Below are 16281 nucleotides of genomic sequence, written 5' to 3'. Positions count from 1 at the left end.
CGGCAACATCAAAAATGTTACAGTAACACCACTCCTAAAACAACCTGGCACAGATCCCAAAAATGGGACAAACTTAAAGCCAAATACTAATTGCAACTTCCTGTTGAAGGTCTGCATAAGGTGGGTACGTGCCAAATGCAGACTTTTGTAGAATCAATAGTGCACTACATCCCAGGCAGTCTAATTTTCGACCCACTCATAATATTGAGACAGCCCTTATCGATTTGCAGACTCACATGCTGTGCATTGTGGACAAGGTCAGGGCTGGCCTCTTAGTCCTATTGGATCTATCGGCCGCCTTCGATCTCTTGGACCACAAGCGTCTTTTGCACAGACTGAAAGATACAGGCCGCTGCTCCGAAAAGACATGTATGTGGGTGCACTCTTTTCTAACCAGGCGATTTTCAAGAGTCTGCTGGGGAGAAGGGTTGTCAGCACCCACCCTTTCCACCTGTGTAGTACCACATGGGGCGTGTATGTATCATGCACTCTTCCATCTTTATGCCAGACCATTCTGCAGTCTCCTGGAAGAATCAGTAGTGTTTTTTGCCAATTACACAGACAATACCAAGCTAATTCTGGAGATCGCTGGGGATCATGCTCTTGACACTAAAACCTTCAAAACATTTACAACCTGGTAGACTCATGGATGAGAGAAAATTGGATGAGCATTAATGGAGGCAAAACTGATCTATTAATCTTTGAATCCCCACAAGCAAGAGCATAATTAAATCCTGTTTACCAGGCCTTCTCCATCCATGAATGTGACATTCCAGTGCTGGACGAGATAAAATCTCTTGGCATACATCTTTATTGCTCCTTGAGCACAGAGTCACACACGATCCAGGTTGCAAATAACTGGGGCTACTACTAGGAACATTCGCCCTTGCCTCACTGAAGATAACTGTACTATAATAGCTCAGGTGGTCATCTTGTCCAGGATAGATCATTGCAATGCCTTGTTGGCAGGCGCTGATCAGAAGAGCTTGCAGAGGCTTCAGATTGTTCAGAATGATGCCTTTCGCATCATAAAAAAGATCCCAAGAGAATTCCATATCTCAACATATCAGCAAGGTTTACTCTGGCTCCCTATAAGGGCCAGACAACAATTCAAGGTAGTTACTATAGTACATAAATGTCCCTATGGAAAATCCTGAGCTATTTCAAATCATTAGTGACTCTGTATAAGCCTGCACAATTATTTCAATAATCTAACTTAATGCAGGTCAACTGCCCAACATTCAAGCGGACTAAAGGTCTGGGCAGGTCCTTTGTCATCTGCTCAGCCAACACTTGGAATTTGCTCCCTCTACCCCTGTGACAAGACCCCAACATTAGAACCTTTAGGAAAGAACTGAAGACCTTTCTCTTTGAGTAGACCCACATATCTCCACGGTAATGTTGTCCCTGTCCTTTAATTCTGTTGTATTTTGCGTGCATGTGCGCCCTGATGCCTCTGGGTTTCGGTGGGTTATAAATCAATAAATGAGTAAATACAGCAATCTGCACTAAAGTGGCTACTAACAACCTGAACCAAAAGAACCTACCTACCACCGTTCACCTCAAACACCAGCAATATATCCTGCAGAGTCCATCAGGGATCCAGCCTCTCTCCTATGCTTTTTAACATCTACATGTGCCCACTGATGAAACTCAATCAAACCCATGGACTTACTGCCTACAACTACGCAGATGACACTACTGACTGTGAAAACAAAGAGAACCCATGAACAAAATAACTGCCTCAACAACTGCCTCGTAGACATCTACAATTGGATGACAAAAAACAACCTTAAACTGAACCTGGCAAAAACAGACATAATGCTCTCACCCACAGGTTTCACTGGAGGGGAACCCACAACTAGAGTGGCCGGCTGGCATGGAAACGCAACCGCAGACTACCGATGTAGTAAATGACCTAGGAATACTAATGGACAACAGAGTATCCCTGGAACTGCAAGTCAATGCAATCACCAAAAAATGCTTCTTCCTCCTAAGACTACTCACAGGATTACTCCCCTACCTCTCCTTCCCTCACAGAACCCTCAAAATCATATCCCTGATACAAGAATTGACTACGCAAATATCCTCTACCTAGAAATGTTGGAAAGACTCATCAAGAAACGCCAAAGGGTGGAAAATACAGCAACCAGAATACTATTAAGACTTAACATAAGAGTCCAACCACATCATGCCTGCATTGAAAAGCCAAAACTGGTTACCTATGAAAAAACACATGAAATTCAAAGCACTCTGCATCTCCCACAAAGCCTTGCATGCATAAGGTGCTGAATTCTGCCAAGACATGATTAGCCGGTAGAGCCCAAGAAAGGGCCTAAAATCCAGCAACGACCGACAAGTAGAGGCAAAACATTATGAAAAAAGGAAATTCTGGACCACCATGCTCAAAGAAATTAGAACTACAGAAGACAACATCACCTTCAGGAAATGACTCAAAACAACAGACAATGACAGCCGCAAATAGACACTGGCAGCCATAACATCACAGATAAAGAACTAGAGAGGAAGTGAAATGGGCAGATGTACCACAACCAAGATCTTGGGTGAATATCATCAGGCAGCAACCAAAGAGTGTCACAGCGACCCGTTGGTTACTGTGGCATCGCTGGTGTAAAGGGCGGCAAATGCTCCACTACGCGTTACTACGATCAGGGGCTACGAGCGTTCCATCACGTTGTTTCCCCATCTGTTGCAATGGTCTAGTATTCAACCAAGATGGTCGCTCGCATCACAGCATTTCCTCTTATACCGGCGGAGTCTCAGCGCGCATTGTTTTGTACCCTTGTTCGCTCCTACCGTAGGGTAAGACGCGAGTGCCTTTTCTTGCAGTCTTTTTCGCTTCTGCTTTCCTTGCTCTCCTTTGCATCCTGGCTTCCCGTCCTGTCTGCCTTCCTTGCTCTCCTTCGTATCCTGGCATTCCATCCTGTCTTTCTCTCCTGTCTCCTGTATCTCACCTTTTCCTTTCAGTCCTGTCAGTACGCTTGCTACTGTTGCCGTCCTGTGATTTCTTTGCCTCCATTTCATCATGGTCCTCTTTTCCACACTTCCCTGTGCTCTGTACTTGCTTCCTCAACATTCTTTGCCTAATCCTCAAAGAAATAAAACCTCACATTGCAGCTTCCTGCTCCATCAGCCGGAACGTCCTTCATGTACCACAATCCACCGGTGTGTCCGAATCCTACTAGCATCAACCTGCGGAGGGTTTTTATGCCTTTGAGCTTTTCCCAGAAGTCTCAGGGGAAGTCCTGCCTGATTGCCGCTGTGCCCTACGTGTGGTTACCTACAGAAGGTCATTGTGGCAGCAGGCCAGTGTAGGCCCTATCTCTTCCTGGACTGGTTATGTGATAAGGCAAAGGTTAAGAAAGGAAAATCCAAGACTTCGCAAAAGGACTCCGATACAACTGACTCAGGTGAGAAAGAGTCACACCAGAAGCTCCAACAAACCAACAGAATTACTAACCAACTTCCCCTTCATGCTTCCCCGACACAAACAACACCACTATTCCAGGCCCAGGCTAGCCACACTGCATATAAACAAACCAAGAATTAATTCTAGGTTCACACCCACCATCTCTGAGATTCGGGAAGAAGCGCACCTAGAGTGAACCACCCCACATAGTCCATAAAACCGTCTGCAACGCAAGTACACACCAAGACACCAGATAGTCTTAAAGTTACGGCCACCCACGTCCCTTATGGACAGTATCTAACCAGTGTGCACAACCACAGCCCATCCCAACACCACACAACTCTCTAACACAAACACTAGCATACACCTGAGGAACTAAGTCTTACCCATATAGTTACAATGCACAGGACCTTTCTGCACCAACTCCCACATGCAAAACAACACTCATAGACACCAGTTCCTGGTTCTGAATCTATCCTCTGATTCTATCCTCACTAACCACCCCTCCCCTTTCTTCCAGAGCCACACAAGCACCTGGAGACTGCCCCTTGGCGGTAGCGGTGCATGAAATAAATCAACTTAACATAACATAACAAATGTTACCCCCAAAGAACGCTTCGGTTGAGCAACGGTTGTCTACTGATGTATCCCAAGCCAAAGCATGCTCGAGGAAATGGTCGATCCTTCCCTTTTCTCCCAGCTTCAGCTTGGAACGCCCTTCCATTAGTCCTTCCCCAAGAAGAAGCCTTGCTTCCCTTTTGTAAAAATCTGAAGACCCTACTGTTCGAATAGATTGTTTTTTACTATCTGACTGTTCTTGCCCTGTAATTGTGTTGCCCCGGTGTGTTTTTGTACAGCGTCCTGCTTCCTATGGGCTTTGGGGCTATAGAAATAAATCAATGAACAATTAAATAAATAAATAAAAGTGATAAGTACTGGTAAGCACGGGTGTGGGGCTCAGGAGAGTACAGCTCGGATTGGAGCAGAGTTGTATTGCGATGGTAATATCTACAACTGATAAAGCATGGTACTAGAAGTGGTTAGATGGTGAGTAGTTGTGTGATGGACTTCAGAGGTTCTCAGGTGGGCCCTAGTAATGTGGAGGCTTTCTTCAGATTCGTTTGCAAGAAACAATCCCTTCAGCAAGAGAGAGCATTGGGTTTGTCAAGCCAGCTGACAGGAGTGTTGGTGACAAAAGTTGGATATGTATAGCAGCATGCCAGGGGAGAACATGGGATGAGGCGTAGGGGATGAGAAGTGGAGACATGATGGACTTGTGGCCAGGTATATTAGGTTCTGTGAGCTATGAGCAAGGTATAATGCACTTTCACTTAATAAAATAACATTCATAACAAAATAGCACAACCGACCAGCTATTCAATCTAGGAAGGCAATTACAATCATAAACAGAACCTTTATAGCCTCTTGCAGACAGGAACCACAGGATGAATTGCATTCTCACTAATGCTTATTCTGTGCCCAAAGGACAGCAACATCTTTTAACTAATCCATTAAGGCAGCACAAGTTTACTCTTTGTTCTACCCAATTAATTTAGTCAACATACCCATATGCAAGAGTACCTGAGCAGTGACATTACCTTCCACCAATATTCCTATTCGGAATCCCACCTGCATTTTATGTCATGTTACCACAAGGACTTTTTACCTAACCAAGCCCTAGGCTTTTGCCTCTGTGCAAAGTGCTTAAGGACACAATGCCTGTCTTTGGCTCAGCAGTGGTCAGGTTAGTGAGCCTTCCGCACTGTCATGGTGAGTCCAGGCATATGGAAACCATGCTCAAGAAACAGAGGGCAAAGCCCTTCTACTTACTTCCCTAAGCCAAAACAGCCAGGTTCTATAGATGGGAATGCTAGAATGAAATATTCACATTTAACTGAGGGAGGGATTTCTGCCATGGCTTCCCTCGGTGCAGAAGCCCTTGTCTGGGCTTTTTGGATGTTCCTGAGTTCTGCTAGGACCTTTATGGGAATGGTTACAGTGGTCTGTGAGGCAGAAATCCTTGTAGGCTGAGGATGGGCCCTTATGGGAGTTAATGTACATAATCCAGCCTGTGAACTAGCTGCCTCAATCTTGGCTGCAGTTACTGTGTTCGATTGGTCATACCGAAGGCCTGCCTCAGAGTTTAAGGGCTGTATCTTCCAAAGGCAGATATTAACTATTTTTGAATTGTGCTTCATTCAAGTTGAAATCCACTGTGATGCATCAACTTCCGGGGTAACAGTGGGACAGGGATGAATGTCGGTTTCTATCTATATAAACCATCTATCGGCCCCACACCTCTAGTACACCAGAAGGGATCCAAACAGATTGGAAACACAAGTCAATTACAAACCTCCTTGTCCAATTATGGTAACGAGGATGGAATGGCAGACTTATTTCTGAAAGGTCGTGGATCATTGGTTGCAACACAGCGAAAATACAATTATTACCCAATGATAAAAGGGACTGTTCAGTCAAGGTTGTATAAAAATATCTACTTTTATTATTATCACAACAGACCCTTCTAGCCCATTATGAAAAACAACCAACCCTGTAAAGGAATGCAGAGGACAGACAGTTTCAAAGAAGGAAAAGGCATGCACTCTGGATATTGACAGGAGGGTAGTCGGTATAGTGAACAATTGCAATAGTTCACTGGCCTACACAGCAGCTCTGAGTCAGGAATCGTTGTCTTAGTGCTAGTCGCCGGTTCTGAAGCACTGGTCGAAGCGTCTCAGGTGGCTTTAGCGACTGCGGCATAACAACAGTCAGTGGTGCAGTCAGTTGCAGCTCGAGGGGCTCGACTGGCTTGAAAATGTGCTTTAAGGAAGACATTGGTAGATGCTTGTTGATGCACTCCTCCTAGCTTCTTCACTGGGCGTGTATCGTCCTTTAAGGCGGACCGCCCAAAGCTGACAAGAGTGTGTGTTGAAGGCAGCTGCCTTGTCTTTGGTTTGGCTCAGAGACTCTCTGGCAATTCTCATCTAGGATGCTTGCTGCAGGGCACCCTGCATGCTGGCTGGGTACCGGTTCTGGAGCTGCTAGAGGCTCCTCTGGATTTTTTATTTCCCTCTGTACCCTGGAAGATGTTTAGGGGAGAGATCTTGCTTCCCTCTTGGAGGTCCTAATCTTCCTTCACTGGTGGAAGATATAAGCCAGACTGTACCTTCAGCCAGCGTCTGATGCTGAGTTCTTCTTGCTACTCCTTGTCTTCAGATGATCTGCCCAAAAGAGGGCCTCAACCCTGTTTTAAAGCCAAATGGACCACAGGGATTGGTTTAGGCTAAGCCTACCGTAATGAACCAATCCTGGGTCCACACCAACAATCTCCTGTATGCATGAGGTCATATAACCAGAGGGCTTTGTAACAGAAAAGGTGCAAGGGTCAAAACATGTCATACTAAATCCCACCCATATTCCTGTCTGTTGTGGATCAAAGTGTCTCTCTGCTCAATAGAGCTCTCTGTGGTTCCTGATAAAAGGGGCAGGTCCCACTTAAAGCTACAGTGAGACCAGACTTCCTGATGCTGTTAATCCACATACTCGTACCTTCAGAATGGGTTCTCCCTGCGGGATGACTACTGTAATTCAAGCAGTCCCAGACATGACATTTCACTGTCAATCGATACTAAGGGCAGGAGCTGGCTTCAGGTTGACAGAGTGCGGATGCAAGGGTGTGGGGGTTTCCTGTTTCTTTTGTTTTTCTCTGGGGCCAGGCCCCATGTGGGCATGTTTGAATTAAACTGATTAGTATGCAAATGCTGCCACCATCTACAGAGCTAAATAAAAGGACAGAGTGGATCCATGGAGACTTTGTTAGTTATACTGGCCAGAGCAGGAGGAAGGTTTGGCCCTCTCCCTTCTGAGATGACATGGTGTACTCCTGGCTATCGAATCCCAACTAAATATGATAGGGGGCACTGCACCTGTAGGCTGTGTCCACCCAGCGTCCACAGGTCTATGTGTATGTCGTGCGGCAAGCATAGGAAAATTTGTGCGAATTAGCCCCACACATTTTCCGGAGTTAGATCGACCATCATTCAATTTAATTTAAAATGTCTAAAAAGCCCATGCAAGCGCGCACCGCTCGTGCGGATGGTGGAACTCCTCACATCCACACATGAGTGAAAGCCAGAGAAACAGATGTGGAGGCAAACAAACTCCAAACTGCAATTTCTCTTTGCAACAGACAGTCGGTTTATTTTCATTGCAATACAAGGCTTCAGTCCAACAGAGTATCCCAGTCAGAAAGAATGCCTCCTAGTGCAAAAAACAAATTCCTTTTATAGGTCTTCTAGGATAATAAACAAGGACGTGCTCATTACTCCCTTCAGATAGTTCGGATGACCTTTTGTTAGAAACAATTTCTAAACTATGTTCGGTCTTTTGCCCGCACAGCTCTGTCTTTCATGGGACCACATAGTCTGCCCTCAGTTCATGATGCCCTTTCTAGCCAGCTTCCGTGATCACAGTTCATTATGCAGCTTCATGTAGGCCTCTTTATTCAACTCCCCCTTTTGTGCTGTTGTGCACATCCACACAGAAAAAAACACATTATTGGCCCGATTCATGGAGTTTCTGCACGGTTCAAAGTGACTTTGCACCCTGAAAAGTGACTTTGCACTGTCGACACAAACCCTGATTCATGGAACTGTGCAAAGTGTATTTTTGCAGTGCAAAGTCAGCGCATAGTCATTTTTGCAGTACAAAATGACTTTGCACTGCAAAAATACACGTTGCACAGTTCCACGAATCAGGGTTTGCGTCGGCAGTGCAAAGTCACTTTTCAGCAGTGCAAAAAAAATCCATGAATCGGGCTCTTTGTATTTGAACATTACAGAATGTGTTACACTATGCCTTACCGGGTCAATCCGAACTGACCTGCATGTTACTGGCCCTGCCTACATAGAGTTTTCTAACTGCAATTCACACAACTTCAATGTGCACCCGTGGTTGTAATTCCTCGGTAAACTAGGGAAAAGTGGCTTTCTTCCATGGAGGCTCCGCATTTCAACATTTTCCAGCACATCTGTATGCAAATGAATTGAATTATGCTTTTGCATCTTCTACAGAGACACACGTATATTATTAGGGCTAAAATGGTTATTACCAGCTGTAGTACCAAAAGGGAATGTTGGGGTTGAACCAGTGCCTCTTCTGTAGAGCAAAGGGTCTGGGGCGTGGGGTAGCACATTTGCGAGGCCCTTGCTAATGATTGCATTCTCTCAAGTAAATCTCCGTGAAGTCTCAGGGACAATCTCTGTGTTATCATAGAGGACCTCCAGGATGACCCCATCAGGTGTGCAGTGGATGTCACCATTCACTCAGCATGGGAGTTCTAACCTTGGTAATTAAACGGGTGATAAGGGGCTTGGCAGGAACGCATGTTTGCCAAAGATCAGACTCAGGGAAACAGATACATGTGTAGTCGCTGGGTATAAAATGGGTTGGTTTGAAAAGCCAGAAACGTTGGCAGAGGGTGAAGAAAGAAGGGCAACGGGGGTGGCTTGGGACCGAAGGACAGATCTGCTTTCCATATTGTCTGAGACATGGTACTGTTGGCACATCTATTACGCCCTGCAGAAATGTGCCTTCAATTGGTTCATGCCGAGGTTCCTCTCCACCATGCTGCCCTCGTAGGACTTGCCCCCTGGTGCAGAGGCTATGGTGTTTGGTGAGGGAGAGGCAGGTGCATTCGGGTTGGCAAACTGTTGCATTAGGGTGTGAGCGTGTGGTTTTGCTAAGTTTTATGTAGACTTTCAAACTTCCAATAAGGCTCCGGTTACACCAATGTCATTACGTGATTAGACCCGTCACTAATTCCTCTATGGGGATTTTCTGCCAAACAGCACAGATAACCTTCAACCATTGGTGTAGTCTTCAGTGCAACTCATGAATATAAGATGGTGAGTTTGCCTCTTGTGCAGCTGCTGCTGGGTTTTTAAAGCCAGAATACTGTGCAAACATAACGCTCAATCTGTCCAGAGAATCAGCGGGGATTCCCGTTTATTTTGCTTCCAAATGGGAATTTTCACCCAATCTGTTCTTTTGGGGCACACCCCGGGGATCATTGCTCTTAAATCATTGCTTGCAGGATTTAATTGATTACCCCTTCTCAGATCTGCTGCTGGTTAATTACTGTGCCAGTTACATGCTCGTGCACCTTAGCTCACAAAATTACTCTAATAACCTGGTTAATAACTGCCCAAGATGGATTCCAGCATTGCATTATGGTTTGGACCTCCTCCTTCAGCCACTACGACTCTTCTCTCACTATTTGGACATCTCTAGTCAAATTTTCAAGGTCCTCGGTGGTCCACTTACCATAGTTGTGCCATCATTTGTGTTTCTGGGCAATTGTCTCAAGTGTGGCGGAGAGATGATAGGAGGAACATTACTGTGTTCAGCTTCCAGTGGTAGAGGGGACAAACAAAGGTGTTCCAGAGACTGCTATCCTTTGCCCTCCCCTTAGCAATGTGCTGGCGGTCTTGAGGGCAATTGCTGTATCTGCAGTGACTTAGTGGAGGCTTGTGAGAGCTGTTGAAGCAGAGAGGCTGCCTGGGGTCTTTGAATGTGTTCCCCTGTTTCCTCTCCTTTCATTTCCTTGACTCACTGGGCCTACATCAAAGCAGGCCGTGGAGCAGAGGGGGTCAAGCGTTCTCTACGCAGGGATGCAATCTCTGGAATCTGGCTTGTTAGCTTTGTGCTGGAATCTATGAAGCTTCTCATTGGAGATGCAGCACATCTCTTGGGGGCTTCATCACTCCATTCACTGTACGCCCCACATTGGTCTTGGCCCCACATTGGTCTTGGCTCGTCTCCTTTTCCCCCATTTTCCCTGCATGAAAGGTACTTTCTAGTGGGAAGTGTGTATGGTGATCTTCCCACGCAACTGGATTCCACTCACTTAAACATTTGCAAGTTTGCTGTTATGGTGTAAGTGCACATGGAAGGCTGGGGGGCCCTGTGTTAGAATGTTGGAATCAGTACAGTTTCAGACTGTTCTGATGCTACTTCCCCTCACCCAAAAGCAAAACTGTGCTTATGTACATGGCTCAAGGAAGGAAAGAGTATCAGTAATTCAAAAAGGGTAACTGCCACGGGCACCCCGAGTTAGGAGAGGCTCTCTTTCAGCCCCTGGGTCATGACGTCCAACGTAATCCACCTTATTTTCAGAACCCGCTCACATGGCAGGTCCCTGCAGTGACTGGAGTAAGTCTCGTCACAGGTCAGAAACTGACACATTCTTTCTCCATCATTCGTTCTTTTGTTCAGTTCGTTCTCACTTGCCCATCCCACTTTTCTATTGTTTAGGAAAAACGCAAAATGTATTATAACTTTTGGGCCACAGAATGTATCATGACCGACATTGTGCACATCTGTTTCTTTCCACACCTTTCATGTTTTTGGTATGTTTTAATGTAACAGATGTTCATCTCCCCAGCCCACTGCATCTGGCTCCTGTTGTTGCATTAGATATTGGTTTAGCGTAAGCCCAAAGAGACATCGCCTTTACAGAAGAACCCCTCTCCAAAGGACCTGGTAGTCATTTCAGAAGGTCTCTAAGCTCTCAGATGTTGGGCCAGGCGCCGTGGAAGGAAGCCATCAGCCATTCTGCTGCTGTCTCACTGGCTGCTGCTCGCTAAGCCACTGGACAAGATAGTAGAAGAAAACAAGCTTCAAACTTCAATTTCAATTTCGGTTTGCAACAGGTACGGAGTAGGTTTATCATCTTTGCAATGCATGGAAACAGTTGGACAGAGCATCCCCATGAGAAAGAAAGAGCCACCCAGTGGACGAAACAGATGCCTTTTACAGATTTTCTCTTGTGCTAACAAATTCAGCATGCACAAGAAATCCTTCGCTGCAAGAAGTGGTCAAACCTGTTCGGCTTTGCTCTATACTACGTCGAATTCACATGAGGTAGTGCTGAGATTAGAGACCGGGGGATAAACCAGAGCGAGGACGCAGCCTTCCGGAGGACCATGTGGTCACAGGGAAAGTGGAGATGTGCATGGAAGACACTGTCCATGGTTTAGAAATGGTTACTAACACAAGGCCACGAGAATCACTTTCTTGGTGCAGTAATGAGCAACTCCTTGTTTGTTAGCACAGGAGAAAACCTATAAAAGGCCTAGGAGGCTATGTGGGGGAAAAAATAAGCTCCAACCCAAAAGTAACATCGGGGCTCAGAGTCGTTCAGCTTTGACATGAACTGCCGCCACTGGACGCAATCATATCTCCTCGCACTATATCTTCAGAGAACCAGACAGATGCACTGTATATCAGCTTCACGCCAATCCTTCTTGTTCGAAGATCCTCTCCTTCACTGCCAGACACGCCAATGGACAATATGAACAGTCAAATTGTCACAGCTGACCTCTAAGAGAGCTCAACATTGACCGCTAGTGGTTGTAATTTGCTGGAGCTACCCTAAGTGCGAGGAACCAAACACTTAGCTTGCTTACGGAAAGGCACCCAAAGGATTCGGAAGCCAAGACATTTCTTTAATATTTGGCCGCACCTTTAGCACTCGGTATTATACAGCATCAGGACTAGCATCTGCTTGGCCAATCAGCAAGCCTTTTTCATTCTCCTATTGATTGCTAACAGAGACCAAGTCCCAGTTGAGCCAATACAAGTCCTAAGATACTGTCAGAGTGAAAACCCTGAAACCTAGTACCCTATGGAATTTTTTGACTTTGACTTTTCAGCAGCTGATCCAAGCAAGTAGGGGCAATACCTAAGAACGCTCCTAGGGATGTTCTAAACCAGAGTTCTTGTAACCAGCATCAACACCTTTACTTACGTTTTACAAGATGCAGAGTATATTTTCATAATACCCACCCGCTGTGAATCTTGAATTGGAAAGTGCATCGGCAGGCATTATTGTCTACCCCACACTTCTAAGAGTTGCCCTTCACTGTTGAATCATGGCTGCCTCCAGGGGAGCCAAGGTAAGCTTAAGAAGGGTCTGCTTGCCTGGAAGGAGGGAGATAACTCCATACGCTGACACACAGCTGAATATTCCTCTTAACACCCACCATGAATGAAGGCAGACCAGTCCCAGAGGAAGCATAGAGTTGTTCAGTCCATGAGTGTGCAAGAGTCCTGAGTGTGGATGTGGACTGCATGGAAAGCAATGCATCACACTGGCACACTCCAAATTCTCCTTTGAGAAGATACTGATCCATTCCAGCACACAGGATTCACATGCAGACACTTTTATATATTTCCTCCTCACCCTCATTCTTTCTTATCTTCCGGGTATTTGCCGGGTATTTGCTGGGGTTGGGTGCGAGACGGGTTGGAGGCATTACCAAAGTGAAGCTTAGCAAACTAATAGTGCTTTATTGTGCGCCACATTCATTGTGGGTAAAGGAACTCCCTGAGTTGAGTGTGACCGCGTAATACATATCGACACTTCCGTTAACTTGGTCAAAGAGTTTAGTTATGCTATAATGCTGAAATTGTTGACCCACCCAACAGTAAAAACAAATCAGCTAAAAAACGTACAAAAATAACATCCATTCTTCTCATCCATATCCATTGCATATGTCCAGGAACCGGGCTTGGATTTGTCCACTCATTGGCTACTCGTGGAAAAGCACAGTCAAGAAGGTGGGTGGGTTGCAGGCTGCAAGACTGTGCATTTTTAGCCATGTGGGCTTTAAACAAAAGGCCAGCAGTGGGTGGGTCTGCCATTTTATGGATTGGCTTGGCTATTCCCTTATAGACCTCAGGGCGCTCATTCAACAAAAATGGCCTACACCAATAGTAAGGAGCTGGTTTCCGACAGCAGTGGTCACTGGGTGTACAGCGTGGGCTTCAAGGATCACCAAGGTTTGACTGCAGCCATGCTGTCCATTCTAAGCACCATTGGCCAAGAAGGTCTTCATTTGGGAGGTGGAGGATCACCATGACTGCTATCTAAATGTCCATCCCTCTTACTCCTGCGTCAGAACCCAACAGTTATTGTGCGCTGAAGTATTTGGTATTTCCATTGCTTTTACATAAAATATCTGCCAATCTGCCAAGGCCCAATCCCAGCGTGCCCATCTAACATGATGCACAGATGATCGAGGTGCTTGGTGAGGGTCACTCCAAAGATACCATGTAGAGGTGTTAGTTAGGGTTCTCTTAGGGCCTGATTCATTTAATTATTTGCACGGTTCAAAGTGACGTTGCACTACTGAAAAGTGAACTTTGCACTGACTTAGCACTGCACAAAATGCACTTTGCGCAGTTCGATGAATCAGGGTTTGGGTTGGCAGTGCACTTTTCAACAGTGCAAAGTCACTTTTAACCGTGCAAAAAATACCATGAAACGGGCCCTTAATGTGCGAAAACCCAGGCCATGATTTAGTCACGTAATTTTTTTAGTACTTCTTGGATGGCAGCCTTATATTTTTTTAATTCTAGTTTGGACCATAATTGTATCCAAAATAACACTGCTCTTCATCGAACTGTGTGCTCAGTGTCCCATTGCCAAAGTTCCATTTTAACAGCAACATTTGGCGCACCCTGGGGTTAATTCAGTAATCCATTAAATAATGTATCTTCAAATCCTGCAGCACCCAGACCTCTGCACCATATAAAGCCGCTCATTTAGTCTGTGATATAAAAACGTCACCGAAGGGGGTCCACTGCTCTTTCACCAAACCTCTTAGAGAAGCTCAAGGTAGAACCCCCCTCTTTTCTTTTCATGATTAATTCACTCTTAGTTAGCTGAGACCGCACAACACCTTCGCTATTAAAGCGTGACCCTAGTAATCAAAATGGTCTACATTATCGAACTTAACCCAATTTGAACCACTTAGAATAGGGGGTAAACCCTAATGATAGCATGACATTATCTTAGTTTTAGAGTTTGTTAATGACCAAATCCGACGCAGCACAACATGAAACACATTCGTAAAAGTCCTTTTAAAAAGCCCATAAGTCAAGTTGACAAACGACCAGCATCGTCTGAAATAATAAAGGTTTCAACTGCCTGAGAGAGGGGAGTTGCCATTAATAAACAGGGAGAATAAAGAAGGGGCTCATACAGCCTTGACACACACCCAGGTTCACTTTGAAGTAGTCTGTTGGTTCACCAGCTAGACTCCACCTAACAACTGCTTCATTTTCACAATGGAGGAGTTTCATTGCAGTGAGTAGCTAGCTCTGTTGGCACGCCTTGTGTAGATGTTTCCCTGAGCAGATTACGATTAACGTTATCATGCGCCACTTTGAGGTCCCCAAATGCAAGAGAAAGGGGAATATCCCGCTGTCTCGAATTTCCAAACATCTGCTCAATGGTACCTATACCTTTTTGAAATCCCACGTGGGAGTGGCTTAAAATCTTGTTGCCTGTTGCCCAATTGTTACGTTTTCACTCCAAGACGTTGGCGTAAACTTTATCCAGCCCACCGAGAAGTGGAATCGGACGGTAATTTCATGGATCATTGCGACTGCCCTTTTTGTAGATTGGCACAATTTCTACCATGCACTATGACTTTGGGGGATTGTAATCCCTATTAATAGAATTAAACAGTTTTACCAAAACCGGAAACCAGACTTAGGGGGTCATTACGAGTTTGGAGGTAGCCATGGTGCTATTAGTGCCATGGCTGCCTCCAAACTCGTGTCCGGGTTCCTTGAATGGGGACTTACCGGGTCATTCCAACCTTGGAGGACCCGGTAAATCCCCATTCAAAATACTCATCCCCATTCGAGCCCCAATAGGGCTCAATGGGAATGGGGAGGGAGCTAATAACGGGCCTGTTAATAACGGGCCCGTTATTAGCTCCCTGGTCTTTTAGCGGCTCCCGCTAAGGGCGGCTGGTTTTATCAGCCGCCCTTAGTGGGACCCGCTAAGGGACCGCGTAATGCGACGGTAAGGGGTTAACGGCACCAGCATCCTTACCGGCGCCGTTAACCACTTACCGCCAGCCACATAATGAGGCCCTTAGTCTCGGGGGGATAGCTCCGGGACAGTGTGCTCGCCTTGGAAGCAAGACGATGCGGAGCAACACAGGTTCGATCCCCGGGTCTGTGCTTAGAAACTTCTGGGTATTACGCACGTTATAAATAATCAATTACAATTACAAAGACTGTTAGGTCAGATTTAATCAAGTCGATCAGTAAATAATCCCGGCCTGGAACCTTCCTGCTTTTTTGATGAAATAATGTAACCCTCACCTCATTTAAGAAGATTCCCTAGAACGAGGGGAGAACTCGGACAATCGTCAGATAAAGTTGCTTTGAATGTACATCAGTAGTACAGGGATTTAAAATGATCAAACCAACAGTCTTCTGGGATGCGGACTGCAGGTGCTTGAGAACCCCTTGTGGTCCCTTGAGTAAGGAGTTTCCTGGCGAATACTGGATTATTTTCATTCAAAAGCTAGTTGGATCTCTTTCCAGTGATATGTAGCAGCATCTTCCTTTTTTGTTCATAACCAGAGCCTTGCACATAAACAGGGTACTCATTCCTCCCCGAAGTCATGTCCAATATGTGGCGATTGTACGAAGGACGAATACCACTTCCTTTTTCTTTGTCCTCACTTTAACGACTTGAGAATAAGATGGTTGATCTCTTAAGCAGAATAGGATATCCCTTTTAGCCGAAGCCCTCTGCTTCCGTAAGACACTGTTTATTTATTTATATTCATATAATATATATACACTGTTCTTGAGTACTAGCGGTTACTGGTTATTTAAAAAAAGGCATGGCTAAGAAGGGGGAACCATCATGGAATGTCCATAGGCCAATGGACATTATCCTCTCTGCATGAAAAGGATTTTATTAAAATGTCATGTGTTATGTAATTCTTTATGAAGATGCACCAAGGTGTTTCTTTCTATTG

The sequence above is a fragment of the Ambystoma mexicanum genome, chromosome 5p, assembly GCF_040938575.1.
Source record: "Ambystoma mexicanum isolate Mex_15411 chromosome 5p, UKY_AmexF1_1, whole genome shotgun sequence".
NCBI classification, from domain to species: Eukaryota; Metazoa; Chordata; class Amphibia; order Caudata; family Ambystomatidae; genus Ambystoma; species Ambystoma mexicanum.
This window is presented reverse-complemented; position numbering follows the sequence as displayed.